Raw genomic sequence first — 17,764 nt, 5'->3', positions numbered from 1 at the left:
AATAAACAAATCTCAATTAGCACTTTCTGATTGGCTAAGTTCCAAACAAAGGAAACGAAGTTAAACACAACAGTCGGTAATTAGCAATTTGAAACATTCCCTAAGGCAGGCAAACGCATTCAGTAAACAATCGTTTGTTTTGTTCAAAGCGTGCTTCTAGCTTGGTTGCGGGAAATTATTGGTAATGTGACAATTCCATGTGGTTGCTTTTACTCCTGTGAGAGTACACAGTTTAATTGTAGTGTCCTCTGTTACACCGAATATTATATAGTGGACCGTGTTTCCCAACTATATTGTATAAAAACTCAGTGCCTTTGGCAGAGTGAGTACCTTTGGCACAAGCAGTACCTTTGACACAGAGAGTACTTTTGCATAGTCTGCCATTACAAGCTCTGGTCAGTTAAATTAACAACTTAACGGGGGTTTTTACCCTAAAATATGTTTTTTTGTAATTCCTTTAAGGTTTTAAACTATAGATAGGTTTATTTAGGTATATACAAAAAAGTTAAAATTAATTTTTACTGTCTTTAAAAAAATAATTTGTGTGCATATGCATTCAAAATGGTTAGGCAATATGTTACACTACATTTTATGATTTTGTAATGGATAACGTATGGATTTATTAATAAAGTACTTGCTCCGCCGATATTCCAATCTGAATATGTCACTTGCTAGGGGAGCATGCTACCCCTTCACCTGTAAGCCCTCGCGTTTTTTAATAATTTTGGTGGAAAGGCTAATCTTTAAAACTACTTTTAATTAATATATTATTTTAAAAATTCATAAAATACGATAGTTAATTTTAGAGTAACGTTCTAAGAATAACTGAATATTAACTTAATTGAAAACTCAACTGAATAGAAGAATGTAAACTAAATATTTCTAAAAGATAACTTAATTACTCAGAACCAACTTGTCCTTTATCCACTTTACTAAATGCTTGGAATTTTGTTATTGAATTTCTGAAGATAAATCTATTTAATTTATTTCACACCTTCACCATACTTGTATTAAATCTATGAAGGATAATAGTATATGCAAATCTAACAACCTGCACAGTGATAAATTATATATATATTTTAAATATAATAAAGCAATTACTACCCAACACATAATAACAAACTGTTCATTTTAACCTAGTTTGAATGTTAGTTATTTACCCTTTAAGAAGAGATCAGGTTGCTTATCTCAAACTTAGTGTTACTGATTTTTTGTATCGCTGAACGATGGCAAATGTCCGGAAAAATCCTGTTTCCTTCATGCAAAAGACTATAGGACTTGATGGCTGTACGAGAAGGATTATATTCTAGCTTAACAATTGTCATATTATAAGAGCACAGACACAAAGCTGTATTTATAGTTGTGAAGGAACTGTTGGAACAACTCTACTAAATTAACATGATGAAGAACCAATGTCACAGATTTATAGAGCAGACGGGGAGCTAGAGAGAAAAACAATGTCACATAATGGAGAGTTTAATGCCACAAATCTTTTCAATGGCTTTATATCCGACATATCTGAGTTTTTGTGTCTTTTAAAACTATCGCAAGCATTAGTTTATACCAATGTAGTATTAAAACAGTGTATTTGTATAGAGTATTATAACAAAGTTGTTGTGATACTAAACAACAAATGATACTTGTACTCAAAAGTAAATCATTTTTGCATCTGAATGCAGTATTCAGTTCACTGCGTTATGTTGTGTATTCTTGTAAAAGTCATGGATGGAACTATTGCAGAAGCGTTGAAATTATCACGTAAATTAGTTTCGATTTTAAGGTTTAACATACAGGTAAAATAGGGTTTAATATTTTAATGTTCCACAATGAAATTTTAAAATTGGTATTGATTACTGTTTTTCACTATCCAGGAACCGCCTGGTTGTAGGTTCACATCTCAGTTTAGAGCGGGTTAACGAATGGAAGGAGAGAAATATAAGAGTGAGAAGATCCATGAATCCTGAGAATACAGTTGTGTATACTTCTGGACACAATAATCGCAATTATCTAAGTCCTAGGCGTACAAAGACGACCTTGAGTAATTTTTACCAAGGTGGGGTATCCCTCTACCGACCTTGTTTCAGGATGGGCTCAAAGACTAATTTATGGGTACAAGAACAAAAAGTAAAAACTTTTATAAAACGACAATGTTTTTATAGTGTAATTTTCGTGAAATCGTTGTGGTAGTTTAAAATTATACTATAGAAATGGTATCTACATATAATCATATAACTACATATTACTCAGATGAATAAATATGGTAGTCATATTGCCATTAAGAGAATTGAAAAACCAGAAAGAGTAAGAGAATTGAGTGATAAAAAAAGTCATATGCATTAAGAGATTGAGGAAAAAGGAGGTAGGAGTTAGGACCCCTAGGAATAAAAATAATGCTATAGGAACAAAATACTCCCGTTTCAGATTACTTAAAAGATCGAGTAAAATACCAAGGATCAAAAATTTACTATCATTGCTTACCATCCAAGGATAGACTGGTCTCCCGGACAAGGTCTGGGGTTTTAGAGATTGATTCTGCAACAGAAAAAAAGGACTCGGTTGAGTTGAAAATATTTAGGACGCATATGGAAAAGGCCCGAAAGCCTTAGTGTAAGTGTGCACGGAAAAGTTGCGTTTCGTTGAAAAAAAAAGTCTAAATAATCTATGGATAACACAGCAAAGGAAGTGGAGCAGAGGACGTTACATTATTTCTTCGGCTACATGTTTACATACAGCCGATACAAGAGAGTGTGGAAAAGAATGTCCCATTACAGAATAATTGACGGTTTACAATGTAATCTTGCTTTCCCTGCATTCTCTGCACACAATAGGACGTCGCTTCGCTAGTAGTTGTTTTTATTCAATTTTACTGACCATTAAAAAAATGTTATCGTAAAATTTTACTTAGTTTTTGTAATTAGATATAGTACGGTGTTTATGCTTTCGCTGCTAGGTTAAGATGCGATGAGTGTAACAGTTTTTAGGTTAATTTTACATAAAAAATACAAAAATTACTTTCACAGTTACATTTACTGCAAAGTTCAACTTGAGTCCAAAGCCACATGCATTAAATATGTGTTACTTGAGGAATTTCAAGGTGGGCTTTAAATAAAGTGTAGACCTTATTTTTTTAGCGAATACACTTGTACACATAAATTGTTTTTTACATATTATTTTTAAATACGCGTTCTTGAATTTCAGATGGCATTAAGTTTTTAGTTCTTTTATCCTATCCCCTTTTACGTTAAGTAGTTCAGTTAAAATTTTAGTTTCAATTTTTAAACATATTAGGGTGTTGTGATTTTCCTCATATTTTTAAACTTATAATGGATAGTGATTTATGGTTAACAACTTTTTTAGAACGTTTTTGATTGAAATTGATAATGTTTATCAAATGTTGAATAAATTTTTTTTCTTAAAATTTTAGTTCCTTCATGCCATTTAAAAACAATGAAATATTAGTAATTAGTGTTAAGGATTGAGTCAACGACCTTTATTCAAGGTCATTAAGAGTTTTGTTCAATAACCAAATATTCTAAACTATATTTATATTCTAAACTATATTTATTGATTCACACACACACAAACATTTTTAACTTTGAAAGGATGAAATAGATTTTAAATAAATACATCCTTGTGAGTTATCTATAAGAATTCATTGACTTAGAATGTCGGGCTGAGATAAGAAAAGACCAATTTGGGGAATTCATGGGTGGATTATACAGTTTCATTGAACGTAACCATATACAAGATATTTCTCTGTTACAAATCAACGAAAACCTGATTTTTAGAACTAAAGTATTGCATTTGAGTTTGAACATCTGTTCTTGTTTCAAAGCGAACTAAACTTAGGCAGTTAATTAGGCTTCTCGGCCTCAGTTTATGAGTTCGCTTCAGTACGAATTAGTCTTGTAGCTAGGCTTATTAGATCTACAACACTATTTGATGCTCCTTGTCATGAAAACTAACAAACATCTGAGGGTGTCACAAATTACCGATTATTGATGGAGATTTAAAACCATCATTTTATTGCAACTGTACTTCTTTATTACTAGTTACCCAGGATTATTTCTTTCAGTAAAAATTAAACTAAAACCTAACGTAACTATATTTCACAATTCGTACAAACAATAAACTCCACTTCTCCTATCCTTGGCATGTTTTCCACAAATAGGATAATTTATATGCATAAAGCCCACTGTGACACAGTATAAAATAAAGAGATTGTAAATGATTTGCGATCAGAACACTCCATCGGCGACGCTTTGTTTTTATGCTCGCTCGCTTCTGGTAAGTCCGTTCGTAAATCATTAATATAGTTCGGCTTATTGGAGCTTTGGGCAATGTTTCTTGTAATGTACTGACCCATTGAAGCTATGGTAATCAGTACAATTACAGATAAATACAAAACAAGTCTAGACGTTCTTTATCACGTTTTGTTTGAATGAAAAATGAAAATATAAGTTTAAGAAGTACTGTGCATCTCCAATAATTAAGGTTTATTTGATTGTACTTGATTATTAGTTTATAGACGGATACATGATCGTAGTTCCATACGTTTATTGGTAGATAATATTTTGTATTTAACAGTAATCACAGTCAGGGCGTGGTACCTATTGTTACAAATAACATTTTTCATTAGCTTAGCTTTATCAAAGTCCATCACTAGAGGGGATAGAAGTCTGTCACACGATATTGGCATATATACTTCAATTTTTGCCCGAAGCCTAATTTCTGTATTTGTAATTTGTAAATTGGAAGGTGGTGCAGTGTCACTCCATCGGGATTTGGCTGAGCGTTATCGACATTTTTACATCGTGTACCGTTTTACTGGGACATGAGGGGTTAACTTTGAAATTTAAATTTTTGTGAAGGTACTGTAAGACATATGTAATTATTATTAAAATAAAATTCATAGAATCGATGTACAGATAGTTGCTGGAAAGGAAGTCTTGTATTACAATTCGAGACAAACATCCTCCGGATGTAAGTGGATACGCACATCCGCCCAGACGCCGATGGTGAACAAACAGGAAATGCTTATTTGTAAAAACCGTGCGACAATGTAAGGGACAGCCATGCTGATATGAAAAATTGTTACTCACCAATTATGATGGAGAGATTTGGCAGAGGCGTGGTCAATGAGCTGGCGGGAGAAGAACATCAAAACTGAAGAACAAGGAGGAGAGGTAGAAGTCGAGGCCGGGAATTCGAAAAGTGAAGTTCGGGAGTGTTTGTGTTCGTGTGCGGAAAAATATCTCTAGGCGTAATAAGTGTGATGTGAAATAAAATGTAAGTAATTTTAAGAACTTAGTATATTTTAGGGTTCATTAATCATTTTCAATTCCATATCTATTTAAATGTTCACAATTTCAAAAATGTAAATTCATGTAAATGTTTAGCTATTTTAAAGAAAGTTTCTCATGTTAGTCCATGAACTCATTATTATTGCAGCACTACAAAATTACTAGTAAATGTTATAATGAATTAAATTTAAAATAAATTGTAATGAATAATTTAATATCAAACATGTTTTCAAAGAATTAAGTTATTAAGGTTTGTGCTTAATATGTCGATTGACGCAATCAATTGTTAATTAAAATTTTTAATCAATGTAATGAAATGTTGTCACAAATAAATGTGTTGGTTCATTTGAGGGTATTTGTACTGCCAATCTAACCTGTTATTAAATCCTCTCACAGCAACCCTTGCTCATAATATGTCACAACCTTAATTTTAAACTAAACCAAACTACAAAACCTTACATGGTGGAGGCGCTAAAACTCGATTGCCATTCAAATTCCTCACATGGGCAAGCACATAGTTTCATAGGCTAGGTATAAATTAGAACTAAATAATATTTATAAGAAAGTATTTAACGAAAATAGCCTACTTCAGTGACAAACCACTCATTTACCTGAAAGATAAATTAAATTTCCAATAACTCAAAAATATTTTCAAACCCGTAATTAGAGTAACGCCAAGTAAACTAAGGAGGTACGGCAATGGACATGTATAATTAAATGGGAACCATACTACATGAAGATTTAATACCATTAGACACATATAGGACTTCCAAAAGTGACATAATAAAAATATTAAATGAAAATGGAATACTATCTAGAGACACAGACACTGTAGCAGACCTCAGACCTATCCTAGCGGCACTTAAGAACTTAACACGTATAAGCGCAAGTCACCCTAATATTAAAACCATGTTTAATAATTTAACTACACGAAAAACTCACCTAAGTGAAGAGGACAGGGAAAACTATAAGGATCTAGCTACAATCGAGGATTTTCTAGTGCAGAGAACAAATTTATACGACATAGTACATAACCCTGAGGCGGACATCAAGACACAAGCACCCCCAACCTTAGCACAACATTACGAGCCACTCACACTACCTGACAGAACGAACACAGTAACCATGGGGGAAAACATACCGTTAATATAAGCTGGGACTTACACAGGTCTCCAGAGCGAAAATCCACAAGATTTTTTAGACAAATTCCTAGTGGCAGCAACTTCAAACAGATGGACAGACAACACTAAAGTTAATTTATTCCCAGCGCATTTATCAGGCACAGCACTAACTTGGTTCAAACACTACAAGCAAAAACAACGAGGGGTAGCCATACAATGGGATCAACTTGCTAAAAGTTTCATAGAGGCTTTCACTCCATTAGCACAAACCCAGAGTCTACAAATGATTTTAGAACACAAAATACAGGGAGAGAACGAGCCAACACTAACCTATTTTTTAGATATATTAACAACATGCCAAAGATATGACCCCACAATACAGGACAAGCAAATTATACATTTTATCATACAGGGACTAAAACCAGAAATCTGTGAACGAGTTATAGGCCTGAAAAACGACACCTTAAGTGATCTAGAGAATAATTTAAAAATTACAGAACAGCTAGTTCTAACACAAATGAAAAACAAAGAAGGGTACAATAGGGTTGCAGCAAACAGACCCTATAGTACACCCTTATATGAACAAAACATCATCCATAAACTACAAACAGAAGTTAACACCCTAACCAATTTAGTAGCTACCCTAACTACAAACCAAATTTCAAATCATAACCATAGGTACGAAAGGTCTCCATCCCCGTATGAAAACTCAAAATATAAGCCAAGATATGATAGAACACCTAGTCCTCACCAGAATAGATATATGGAAAGCTCAAACTACCCCAAACAAACCCAAAGGCCACCTATGATTAAACACGTTACTTTCAGTGATAGGAGAAGACAAAACCATTCCCAAATACAACCTGCTAGACAAAATAGGTATTGCACTATTTGCCGTAAAGACAACCATAATACTGAACAATGCTGGTTCAAGCAACGTTCATTAACTTCTCAAACCCAAAGTAACTGCTTGGCACCTAAAACCAACAACACACAAGAGCTGTTCTGCAGGTACTGCAAGCGAACAAACCACAATATCGAATCATGTTACAAGTCTAATTATTATAAACAAAATCATCAAAAAAACGGGAAATCGGGGGAGGTCACACTAACCCTTACCGAACTTCCCCATTATCAAAAGCGAAAACAAATAACACCATAGATCTTAACCAAAGGAATCGACAATCTTACAAATGTATAAAGTCTATGACATTTACTCCAACTAACCCCAAAGTACTACCACTATCAACCCCTGGAACGACCAGTTCAGAAGTGATATTTAAAGCCATAGATTATAATCAAGAATTCCCAACTTTAAAGAAGATGCAAGAAATTGAACAACCTATTATGCAGAAGCCTATAAACACCATGAAACTTCAATCTGCGTTCAATCCAACCCCAACCCTAAGTGAACCAAACCCCTCGGGGACAACAAATATAAATAAACCCAGTTTTACAAGAAACCTTGCAGTCTCAGAAAATTTCACAGGACAGATAAAACCTAGCGTATTAAAGGTAGTAGCGCAAGTAAAACAGGACCCAGATTGTAGTATGGGGGAGGTAAACACACATACTGGATTGGAAGAAACCATTGAGATAGACACTATACAGATTTTAAATCTCATAGAGCAACAGAAGAAACAGAATATGATAGATTGTACTAACTTGCAAGAAATAACGCAAGACAGGATACACAGACCGAGGAAAAATAAAACATTATTATTAGAGGATATTTATGAACTCATATTTAATTTCGAAAATAAAACTACGAAGAAGATACCTGTCCTAAGAATAGACGTAGCCTTGACCACAAACCCTCGACATCCAGTACCCTGCATTATAGATACAGGATGTAACATAAACATTATTAGAGCAGACCTAGTTTGTGAAACAAAATTAAATACTACCAACATACCCTCGTTGATATCGGCTAACGGTATACCATTAACAGTTTTGGGTTCGAAAAAAATCGCCATAAAAATTGGCAAAGTAATACTTGAAGACACGTTTTATGTGACACCTGATCTAAACAGCCCAATATTGGTAGGAAACATATTCCTATTTCAGAACTGCGTGGAGTTAAACTATAAAAATAAAACAATAAAAATTACCAAATATCAGATTGAACATATAATACCTATGAATGAACAGTGGCAGTTAGACATCAAGAATTTTAAAAACACACAGGAGTTAGAAGCACAGCAAATAACAGATGTAACAGCCCCACGAGACATAATTATAGCACCACATCAGCATATTAGGATTAGCTCCTTAAAAGGCATAGAGTCTCGAACAGCCATCTAAACAGATAGGAATCTAAGAATAAAAAAGAAATGTCATGCATATCTTTCAGAAGGGGAAGATGGTACAGATACAATTGTAAATATTTATAATGCATCAAATTTCCCAAAAAGGATACCCGCACATACTACGATAGGACATATACATTACCCAACTCTTGAAGCACAGCCTACCCTGGAACACCATCCCACTACAAGTGACACAGGAAAAACAATATTGACAGATAAGGACGGCATAGTATTTGATATCGCACCACATTTAACCCTCCAAGAACACAAAAAAGTCCTTGACACATATTTACAACAAAGGTAATGGATTTAACTCCTGCAAACATACCTCCTGTTAAACTTGAATTAAAACCGAATACGAAACCTGTAAACTCACCACCGTGTAGGCAGAATAAAACAGAAAGGGAAAAATTAAACAAATTATTGGACGATTTTGTACAAGCAAAAATATTAGAGGAATGTCAGGATTACACAGAATATGCAAGCCCAGTATTTTTAGTGAAAAATAAAGATGGAAGCGACAGAATGGTACTGATCTCAGGAAGGTTAATGCACAGTTGAAAACAGATGCCCACCCCATTCCTTCAGTAAACCTGGTTTTAAGCTCTTTGAACAAAGCGCACACATTTACAAAATTAGACCTTAAAAATGCATTTTATTCCATGGAGGTTAGGAAAGAAGATAGGCATATCCTAGCCATAAAAACAACCTGATAGACTTCTACAGTTTTGCCGACTGCCGATGGGACTTTCAACTTCAACCACATTATTTAGTAAAGCCTTGAATGCGATATTAAACCGTCACCTTTATAATAAAGTCATCTGTTACGTGGATGACCTATTTGTTATGGTGACTCATTTGAAAATGACTTACATAATCTAGAAACTATATTAGAAGAACTAGAAAAAGCTAATTTGAAACTAAATACAAAAAAGTGTAAATTTCTCTACAAAAGTGTAAACATTTTAGGACACGAGGTATCAGGGGAAGGCATTTTACCCCAAAAACAGTCAGTAGAAGATATCACCGAATTTAAAAGACCAACTTGTGTAAGGCAAGTGAGACAATTTTTAGGATGCTCAGGATTCTTCCGCAGATTCATCCAAAATTATGCCAAAATAGCACAACCCCTTACTGAGATAATAAAAGATTCAAATAAAAACATGGCATTTAAATGGACGGATCTATGTGAACAGGCTTTTATAAAAATCAAACAAATTTTGTCAAACCCACCATTACTATCACATTGGAAGGACAACAGGGAAGCACACATTTATGTAGATAGCAGTTTGATTGGATGCGGAGCAGCGTTAGTACAGTTAGATGAAGAAAATAATAGAATGTACCCAATTTATTACATGTCAAAAAAATATTCAAATACCCAAATGCGTTACAGCAATGCTGAACGTGAAATTCTAGCGCTAACCTATGCTGTGAACTACTTCAGAGAATTCACGCTTGGTAGACAAACAACATTTTATACGGACTGTGCCGCATTACAGTTTTATAAAAATTTTAAGCACACTTCCACTAGATTAAACAGATTCGCACTGTCATTAACAGACTACGACATTGTAGTAAAACATAAACGTGGCGCTACAAACGTGTTAGCAGACGCCTTAAGCAGAAATCCTTTAGAACAACCTTTGAATGAAGAATTTACGGACGTGTGTTTAACTGTCAATACTTTAATACAGACAAATCTACCCCTACTACAAGCTCAAGACAGTTATTTGAAACAAATACGCCTTGCGATGACCTCACCTGAGGCGGTAAATAAAAAAATCAGACGGGCTTCAAGACATTACGAAGAAATGGATTGATTGTTATATTTCAAAACTTTCAACAGACAAGAAACTAGAAACTTATTGGCTATACCCCAAAAACAAACACAAGAAATATTAAAAATATTCCATGACAACCCCTACACGGGTGGACACTTATCACATTACAAAACAGCTTCAAAAATAAAATTACGATATCACTGGCCGAATATGTACCGTGATATCCTCCAATATACAAAAACTTGTGAAGAATGTCAACTACGTAGGCCAAAAACGAACAAAAATTACGGCCTACTACAACCTATTGCACCCTCCATAAAACCCTTTGACAGAATAACAATAGACTTTGTAGGTAATATTACACAAAGTAATGGTTACAAATATATCCTAGTTGCAACCGATGCCTGCACTAGAATGGCATTTGCAACCCCTTGTAGAAATGCAGATGCGAACACGGTAGCTCAAAAATTATTAAATCTATTCTGCACATTTGGATTTCCTAGAATTATTAATCATGACAGAGGAACACACTTTATGAATTCTGTAATTTCACAGTTACTAAATGCACTCGGGATTGAACAAAGGCCAGGCGCTGCTTATATGTCACAAGTACAAGGTGCGGTTGAAAAATACAACCACACGCTAATAAAGGCAATATCTCATTACGTTGTGGAAAAACCCCAAACTTGGTCAAAATATGTACAAATAGTTACATTTGCCTACAACACGTCTGTAAACATTTCAACAGGCTACACACCGCACTACCTCATGTTTGGTTACGAAGCTAACTTACCGTCTGATTGTATATATTTACAGGTTAATCCCGAAAAAATGGTGTTGGAAAATATAGAAATTTTAGAGCAAATACGCAAAGATATGCCGAAAATCATGGAAAAAGCCCAGGAAGCGCAAAAGAAATACTTTGACCGTGACAAAACTCATTTGGATTTAAACCCCAGAGATGAAGTCTTGGTCCATTTCCCGAAAGACCACACAAAAAAATATAGTAAATTTCAAACACCATTTAGAGGTCCTTTCGTTGTCAAGAAAAAAATTAATGAAGTGACATATGCAGTAGAAATTTACCACAGGGGAAGGTTAACAGAACAACCAATACATGTTGCTAGAATGAAATTATTCTATAAGAGAATATAAAACAAATATGAAGGGACTTGAGCAATAATAAAATATTCAAGAATAATATATACAATATTTCTCATGAACATCACTATGCACTCACACCCTTGTAGTAAAATTTGAAGAGAGTGAAAAGTATATTCGCAATAATTTCATAATATATGACGGTAAAAAGCTACTACATAGTCACGCAAGAATCGCTTTAAAAAATAGGTATTATACTCCAGGAGTTGAGATACCGGTTAACTTGATTACGGTTTGAATGATTCATTATAACGTTATATAACCTTGAGAGTCACTGAAGTAAGTCTAACAGAAATAAAAATGTATATTAAAATCTCGATGTTGTGTCGGAAAACGATAGAGAATAAAGACATAAAAGTTTTAGAAAATTAAAACGCCTAACTTTGTATTTTAATGTGAGGTTTAGTGTAATTTAGTGATTAAGTGATAGGTTACACGTACCAAAGATATTGGTATAGATAATCCCAATACACAGGACACTAACACAGCACACACGACACGACACGAGCAGAGCCTGTAACCCACGGTAACCGTACTTAGACTGGCTAGTAAGACTTGACCGTGACTCTGGTATGTCTCCCAGGCAGATAAGTTTTCTGCTAACTCAACTAACTTCCCACGCTATACTCCACCGACTGTGTTGTGACTATGACTAGGGGGCATTGCCTTCTACCGGCGGTCTGGGTCGCCAAGAGCCCTGGTGGTTCAGACAGCTTAGTATGCAAGTAATATTTCCCACGTACTCGTTTACTACAGTAACAAAGCGTACTCTAACTTGACACAACGTACATATTATACTTACCTGAGGGATACGTGTATACATAGCCTAGTAATAAAGAATATAAAATATGATAAAGTGTACTACATATATCATATTTATTTAAGTTAGTAGATAGCAGTATTAACATAATATACCCTACAAGGACTCAATTTTCCTGAGATGCATCTCAAAGAAAGAGACATACATGTTCTTTATTATATAATCCTAGGATAAACAAATACTTCAATATATGACATGTAAATGACTTATATAACATGTTTAATTATTACATAGCTAATCTAACATTGAAGGAAAGTAACATATATTTAACATAGTATGTATTAGCACAGCAATATTGCTCATTAACAAACTATACAGCCTTGATTAGGCAACATATATTATGACCATAATAATGACTATGGACAATAAGCACAAAGAAGGGATATTACATATTCCTCAGAAACAAAGGTGCGTAGTATCGTTTTGTAATATGATAAAATAACATAATTTCGAACCTTATTTAAGAACACTAGAGATTAAGATGCTTAGTAAAAACATTATTACATAGAGCTAGGGAAATACGACACACCATCGAGAGGTCATTAAAAGATTTCTGTAAATAAAAACCTTAGACATAAATGTGTATTAATTATAAAATATTAACCTGAAATGTATTTGTAACCTGTAGATATTTAGTTTTAGAATTTCGACACCAAAACGCCAACCACAACCAGAGACACCAGTCTACAAGACACCAGTCTACAGCACTCTAACTGTTCCCGACCACCCACGAGACAAATGAAGTCTTCACAGCACTTCCTACTACTACTCACAGCACTTGCCATGCCTCTTTCGACCACCTTTGCCAGCACATCAACCCACAACATAGGAGAACCCAATAAGCCTCTATTACAAATCTTCACAGGAGCGTACTTTACTCCAATGCCTCAGACACTACCTTATATCAGTTCCATACCTATCATATACAAAATTCCTTTCAACACACAGCAAAATTTACCTAAAAACGAACCCTCTTTAAATTTCTGCCCTAAAAACCTCAACAACTCACGAACCTATTGCAAGATACAGAACAACCTTTCCACATTACAAACCCTCATACATCAACAAATGGTAGCAGAACACCTCCCATTCATCCAAAGACAACAACCTGATAGAAACAGAAGATCGCTCACGTTCGTCGGAGATTTCTTCGAATGGTGTTGTGACATTGCGACAGAACACCAAATACATGACTTGGCAGACAACAAGGAAGATGTCTACACAGCATTCTCAACACAACAACACTACCTACTCTCCGAGCTACCTGCGCATTCACCTACTTCGTTCACAATCCACAAAGACAACACCACTTCCAGTTAAATCACGAAGACAAAAACATAGTAAACAACACGGAACTCATTTTGTACATTTTATTAGCCTGGACTTCTATATTAACACTACTTCTTTTTATAGCCCTCTACTTCATCCACATTAACAACATCAAAATAAAATTTCTGAAGCCTACAGTACATGAACGTGACTACCCAATGGATAACCCTAATTAGACAATAAGTACGATTCGTAGGTAGAATCGTCATTAAGCCAGGGGAATGTAAGACATATGTAATTATTAGTAAAATAAAATTCATAGAATCGATGTACAGATAGTTGCTGGAAAGGAAGTCTTGTATTACAATTCGAGACAAACATCCTCCGGATGTAAGTGGATACGCACATCCGCCCAGACGCCGATGGTGAACAAACAGGAAATGCTTATTTGTAAAAACCGTGCGACAATGTAAGGGACAGCCATGCTGATATGAAAAATTGTTACTCACCAATTATGATGGAGAGATTTGGCAGAGGCGTGGTCAATGAGCTGGCGGGAGAAGAACATCAAAACTGAAGAACAAGGAGGAGAGGTAGAAGTCGAGGCCGGGAATTCGAAAAGTGAAGTTCGGGAGTGTTTGTGTTCGTGTGCGGAAAAATATCTCTAGGCGTAATAAGTGTGATGTGAAATAAAATGTAAGTAATTTTAAGAACTTAGTATATTTTAGGGTTCATTAATCATTTTCAATTCCATATCTATTTAAATGTTCACAATTTCAAAAATGTAAATTCATGTAAATGTTTAGCTATTTTAAAGAAAGTTTCTCATGTTAGTCCATGAACTCATTATTATTGCAGCACTACAAAATTACTAGTAAATGTTATAATGAATTAAATTTAAAATAAATTGTAATGAATAATTTAATATCAAACATGTTTTCAAAGTATTAAGTTATTAAGGTTTGTGCTTAATATGCCGATTGACGCAATCAATTGTTAATTAAAATTTTTAATCAATTTAATGAAATGTTGTCACAAATAAATGTGTTGGTTCATTTGAGGGTATTTGTACTGCCAATCTAACCTGTTATTAAATCCTCTCACAGCAACCCTTGCTCATAATATGTCACAACCTTAATCTTAAACTAAACCAAACTTAAAAACCTTACAGTACAAGAAGGAATATAAAGTCTTCTGAAATAAATAAAATTCAAACAAAAATAAAACTTCTTCTTGAAAATAATTACTGGATTTAAAATTAAAATTAAAACTTCTTGATGACTTTTAAGTTCAAACTTGTAATATATTCGTCACTGAAAAATGTACAAAGTTCTTACAGCTTGTCTTTTATTCCATTTTCAAAATTCAAAACTTTCACACTCTAATCTTATCTGGCAATTCTTCACTTTAATTTATCTACAAAATTAAATTTTATTTTGTTACTAACTTTCTTTACTTTACTTTAAATATTACTTCTTTTCAGTGTTAGAATTTATATTGCAGAAAGAATCTGTAACAACCACAAAATTCTTTTAGTATTTTTACATAAAATTTTATATACACGTGCTCGCTCACTACACCAAGTTGTATATTGCACAGATCAAAAGAACAAGTTCCTAAATTCCCATTAAATTAAATTTTTACAATATTTCTTTCCCCAAAATTATTCAAAATAACTAAGAATGAATATTGACTGGACTCCAGTTAAAAGGTTCACTTACCCGCAGGTTCGATGACGATTAGCAAAAAATAACTCTAAGCACTTTCAAAGACTATACTCGTTATTACTACTTCCGATCAACTGAGACGGGAGGTACGGCACGTCTACCTCACCCCACCACTCAATTTCGTTATCAACCACTCCCATCTGCGATGCGCGCCTCGCTGATCTGTTTCTTTCCTTTTTTTAAGAGTGGATGATCCCCTTTTAAGCCCTATTCTATCGTCCTAGTTGACCACTAGCCTATCCGAGGATCTTATCAAACAGAATAATGGGTAGAGGCGATACAATACATGGTCTATGATACTTATGAAGAGTACTACGGTCAACATTAATCACTCATTAGGCCTAAAATTTATTTGCCTGCAGGACATCTCGTAAACGAAATCAGTTCCTTTATGAAATCCCTACTGACGGACACTAGCGCTATCTAGGTCCAACGATATGAAACTACTCGACTGGTGCCAAGAAAGAGTATCACACTCCGCCGTATGGAATGTCTTCTCTATACGGAGTACATATTATTTGGAACGCATTAATGATGGTCTATTAACCATCCAAATTAAAGAATTTATAATAACCCTCTTTTTCGAGGATGTAAGTTAAATGAAGTAAAATCTTCCTTTGAGCAAATAAATGAAAATATTTTGAAAACTCTAGAAGAATTTCTTCCGAAATACAAACTTTCAAGTGAAGTAGAAACAAACGGGCCCGTAAATAACAGGTTGGAGTTGGACGCAGTTCTAGAAAACGTTGTTTCTAGAAAGTGGCTCAGTGAACAAAAGTAACGACTTAACTTAATAACTTTCACCTGTGTTCACATTCTTCGTTAAATAAAGCATGTAGCCTATTTAAAGAACACTCTCACGTTGCAGGTCACTCGTTTATGATTTTATACTGCCATAGAACTGAATGTTTATTTATATATCCCTTACTAACATACAAGGTGTGTTATTGTTTGTTAAATGGTAGGATTAAGCCACACCAAATGACACGTGAAAGGCTACATTGATGCTGCTAGCAAAATATTACTCTCCCACATGCCAACATGTGACATAATCGTTCGCAGTATATTTAAAATTTATTTATTCAGAGATTTTCTGGTAGGCATTATGGTTACCCATAAAAGCAAATTAGCGTTGTTCCCTAAGACTCAGCCAAATCCCATGTTCCACATCTAAATCCAATCCATGTTGCCTGTATAGAAGTGAAGCTCCGTGCAAAATTTGAAGTATGTAGTCCAGTGAGTTATTGAGATATAGTACGGAAATTTAGAAAAATAGACGTAAACACAGACAGAAAGACTCAAATGCAATTTTACCAGACCCTCGAGTAATGGGCTTCGCTAATTAATGTAATAGATAACATTATGGATAAAAAGGTTTTTTCAAAAAAAACTTTACAAGTAGAATTTGGAAAAAATGTTTGATAATTCAAAAGCAATAAACAATTTGACAAATATACAACAAACATATATGATAGCAATAAGTAATCTATAAAAAAATATCATTATTCAAAAAGAATAATGATATCATACAATAATCAATAAAGGTGGAAACTTTGTTAGTGATTGTGATTTGTGAACGTGAAAGTTACCCAAAAAAAGGGTAATTTAAATAGTAAAGCATCAGATTTTATAATTTGGTATGTGTATCGTGCATTTGCGCATGTTTATTTAAGTTTTATTGTGCTTATGAGTTGGTTCTTTTCGTTCACTTGTATAGTGTGTGATGAGTGTGTATATGTCTGCTTGCATACATTGAATATTTAAGATTGTACCTACTAATTCTTTCCAAATACGTAGTCTTATCAAAGGAGGGGGGCGTAACTGTATCTATTCGAATTTAATTTAAAGGGAATACTCATAGGTGAACCACACAACACCGCAATATGAACGATAGATTGAACTAGGGATTAGTTGGGAGTTTTTGGGAGAAGATCCACTTGTATATTTTTTTGAAGGCATGATACCTTATAAAACACAAGATGGCCTCCAAATCCTTCAGTTTGGTTTGTCTACAAAGAGCGTTCTTAGCAGCAGGCCAATTTATAGACAGTAGACAGAAGAAGTATTGTGATAGAAGGAAATAACCTTACGCTTTCACAGGTTTAGTCTTGATATTCATAAAAATTTGGTGAGATTTAATAAAACAACTTCCATTCGTTTGAAAAGACCAATTATTTGCATCGACCACATTAAGGGGGCTGTTATGGTTAGTTTTAACTTTTGCAGAATGAAGCTTTTATCTTTTTGCAAATTTAAATGGTGTCCAATTT

The sequence above is a fragment of the Homalodisca vitripennis genome, chromosome 8 (assembly GCF_021130785.1).
Source record: "Homalodisca vitripennis isolate AUS2020 chromosome 8, UT_GWSS_2.1, whole genome shotgun sequence".
In the NCBI taxonomy this organism is placed as follows: domain Eukaryota; kingdom Metazoa; phylum Arthropoda; class Insecta; order Hemiptera; family Cicadellidae; genus Homalodisca; species Homalodisca vitripennis.
The sequence above is the reverse complement of the archived record's forward strand: the minus strand, read 5'-3'. Positions refer to the sequence as shown.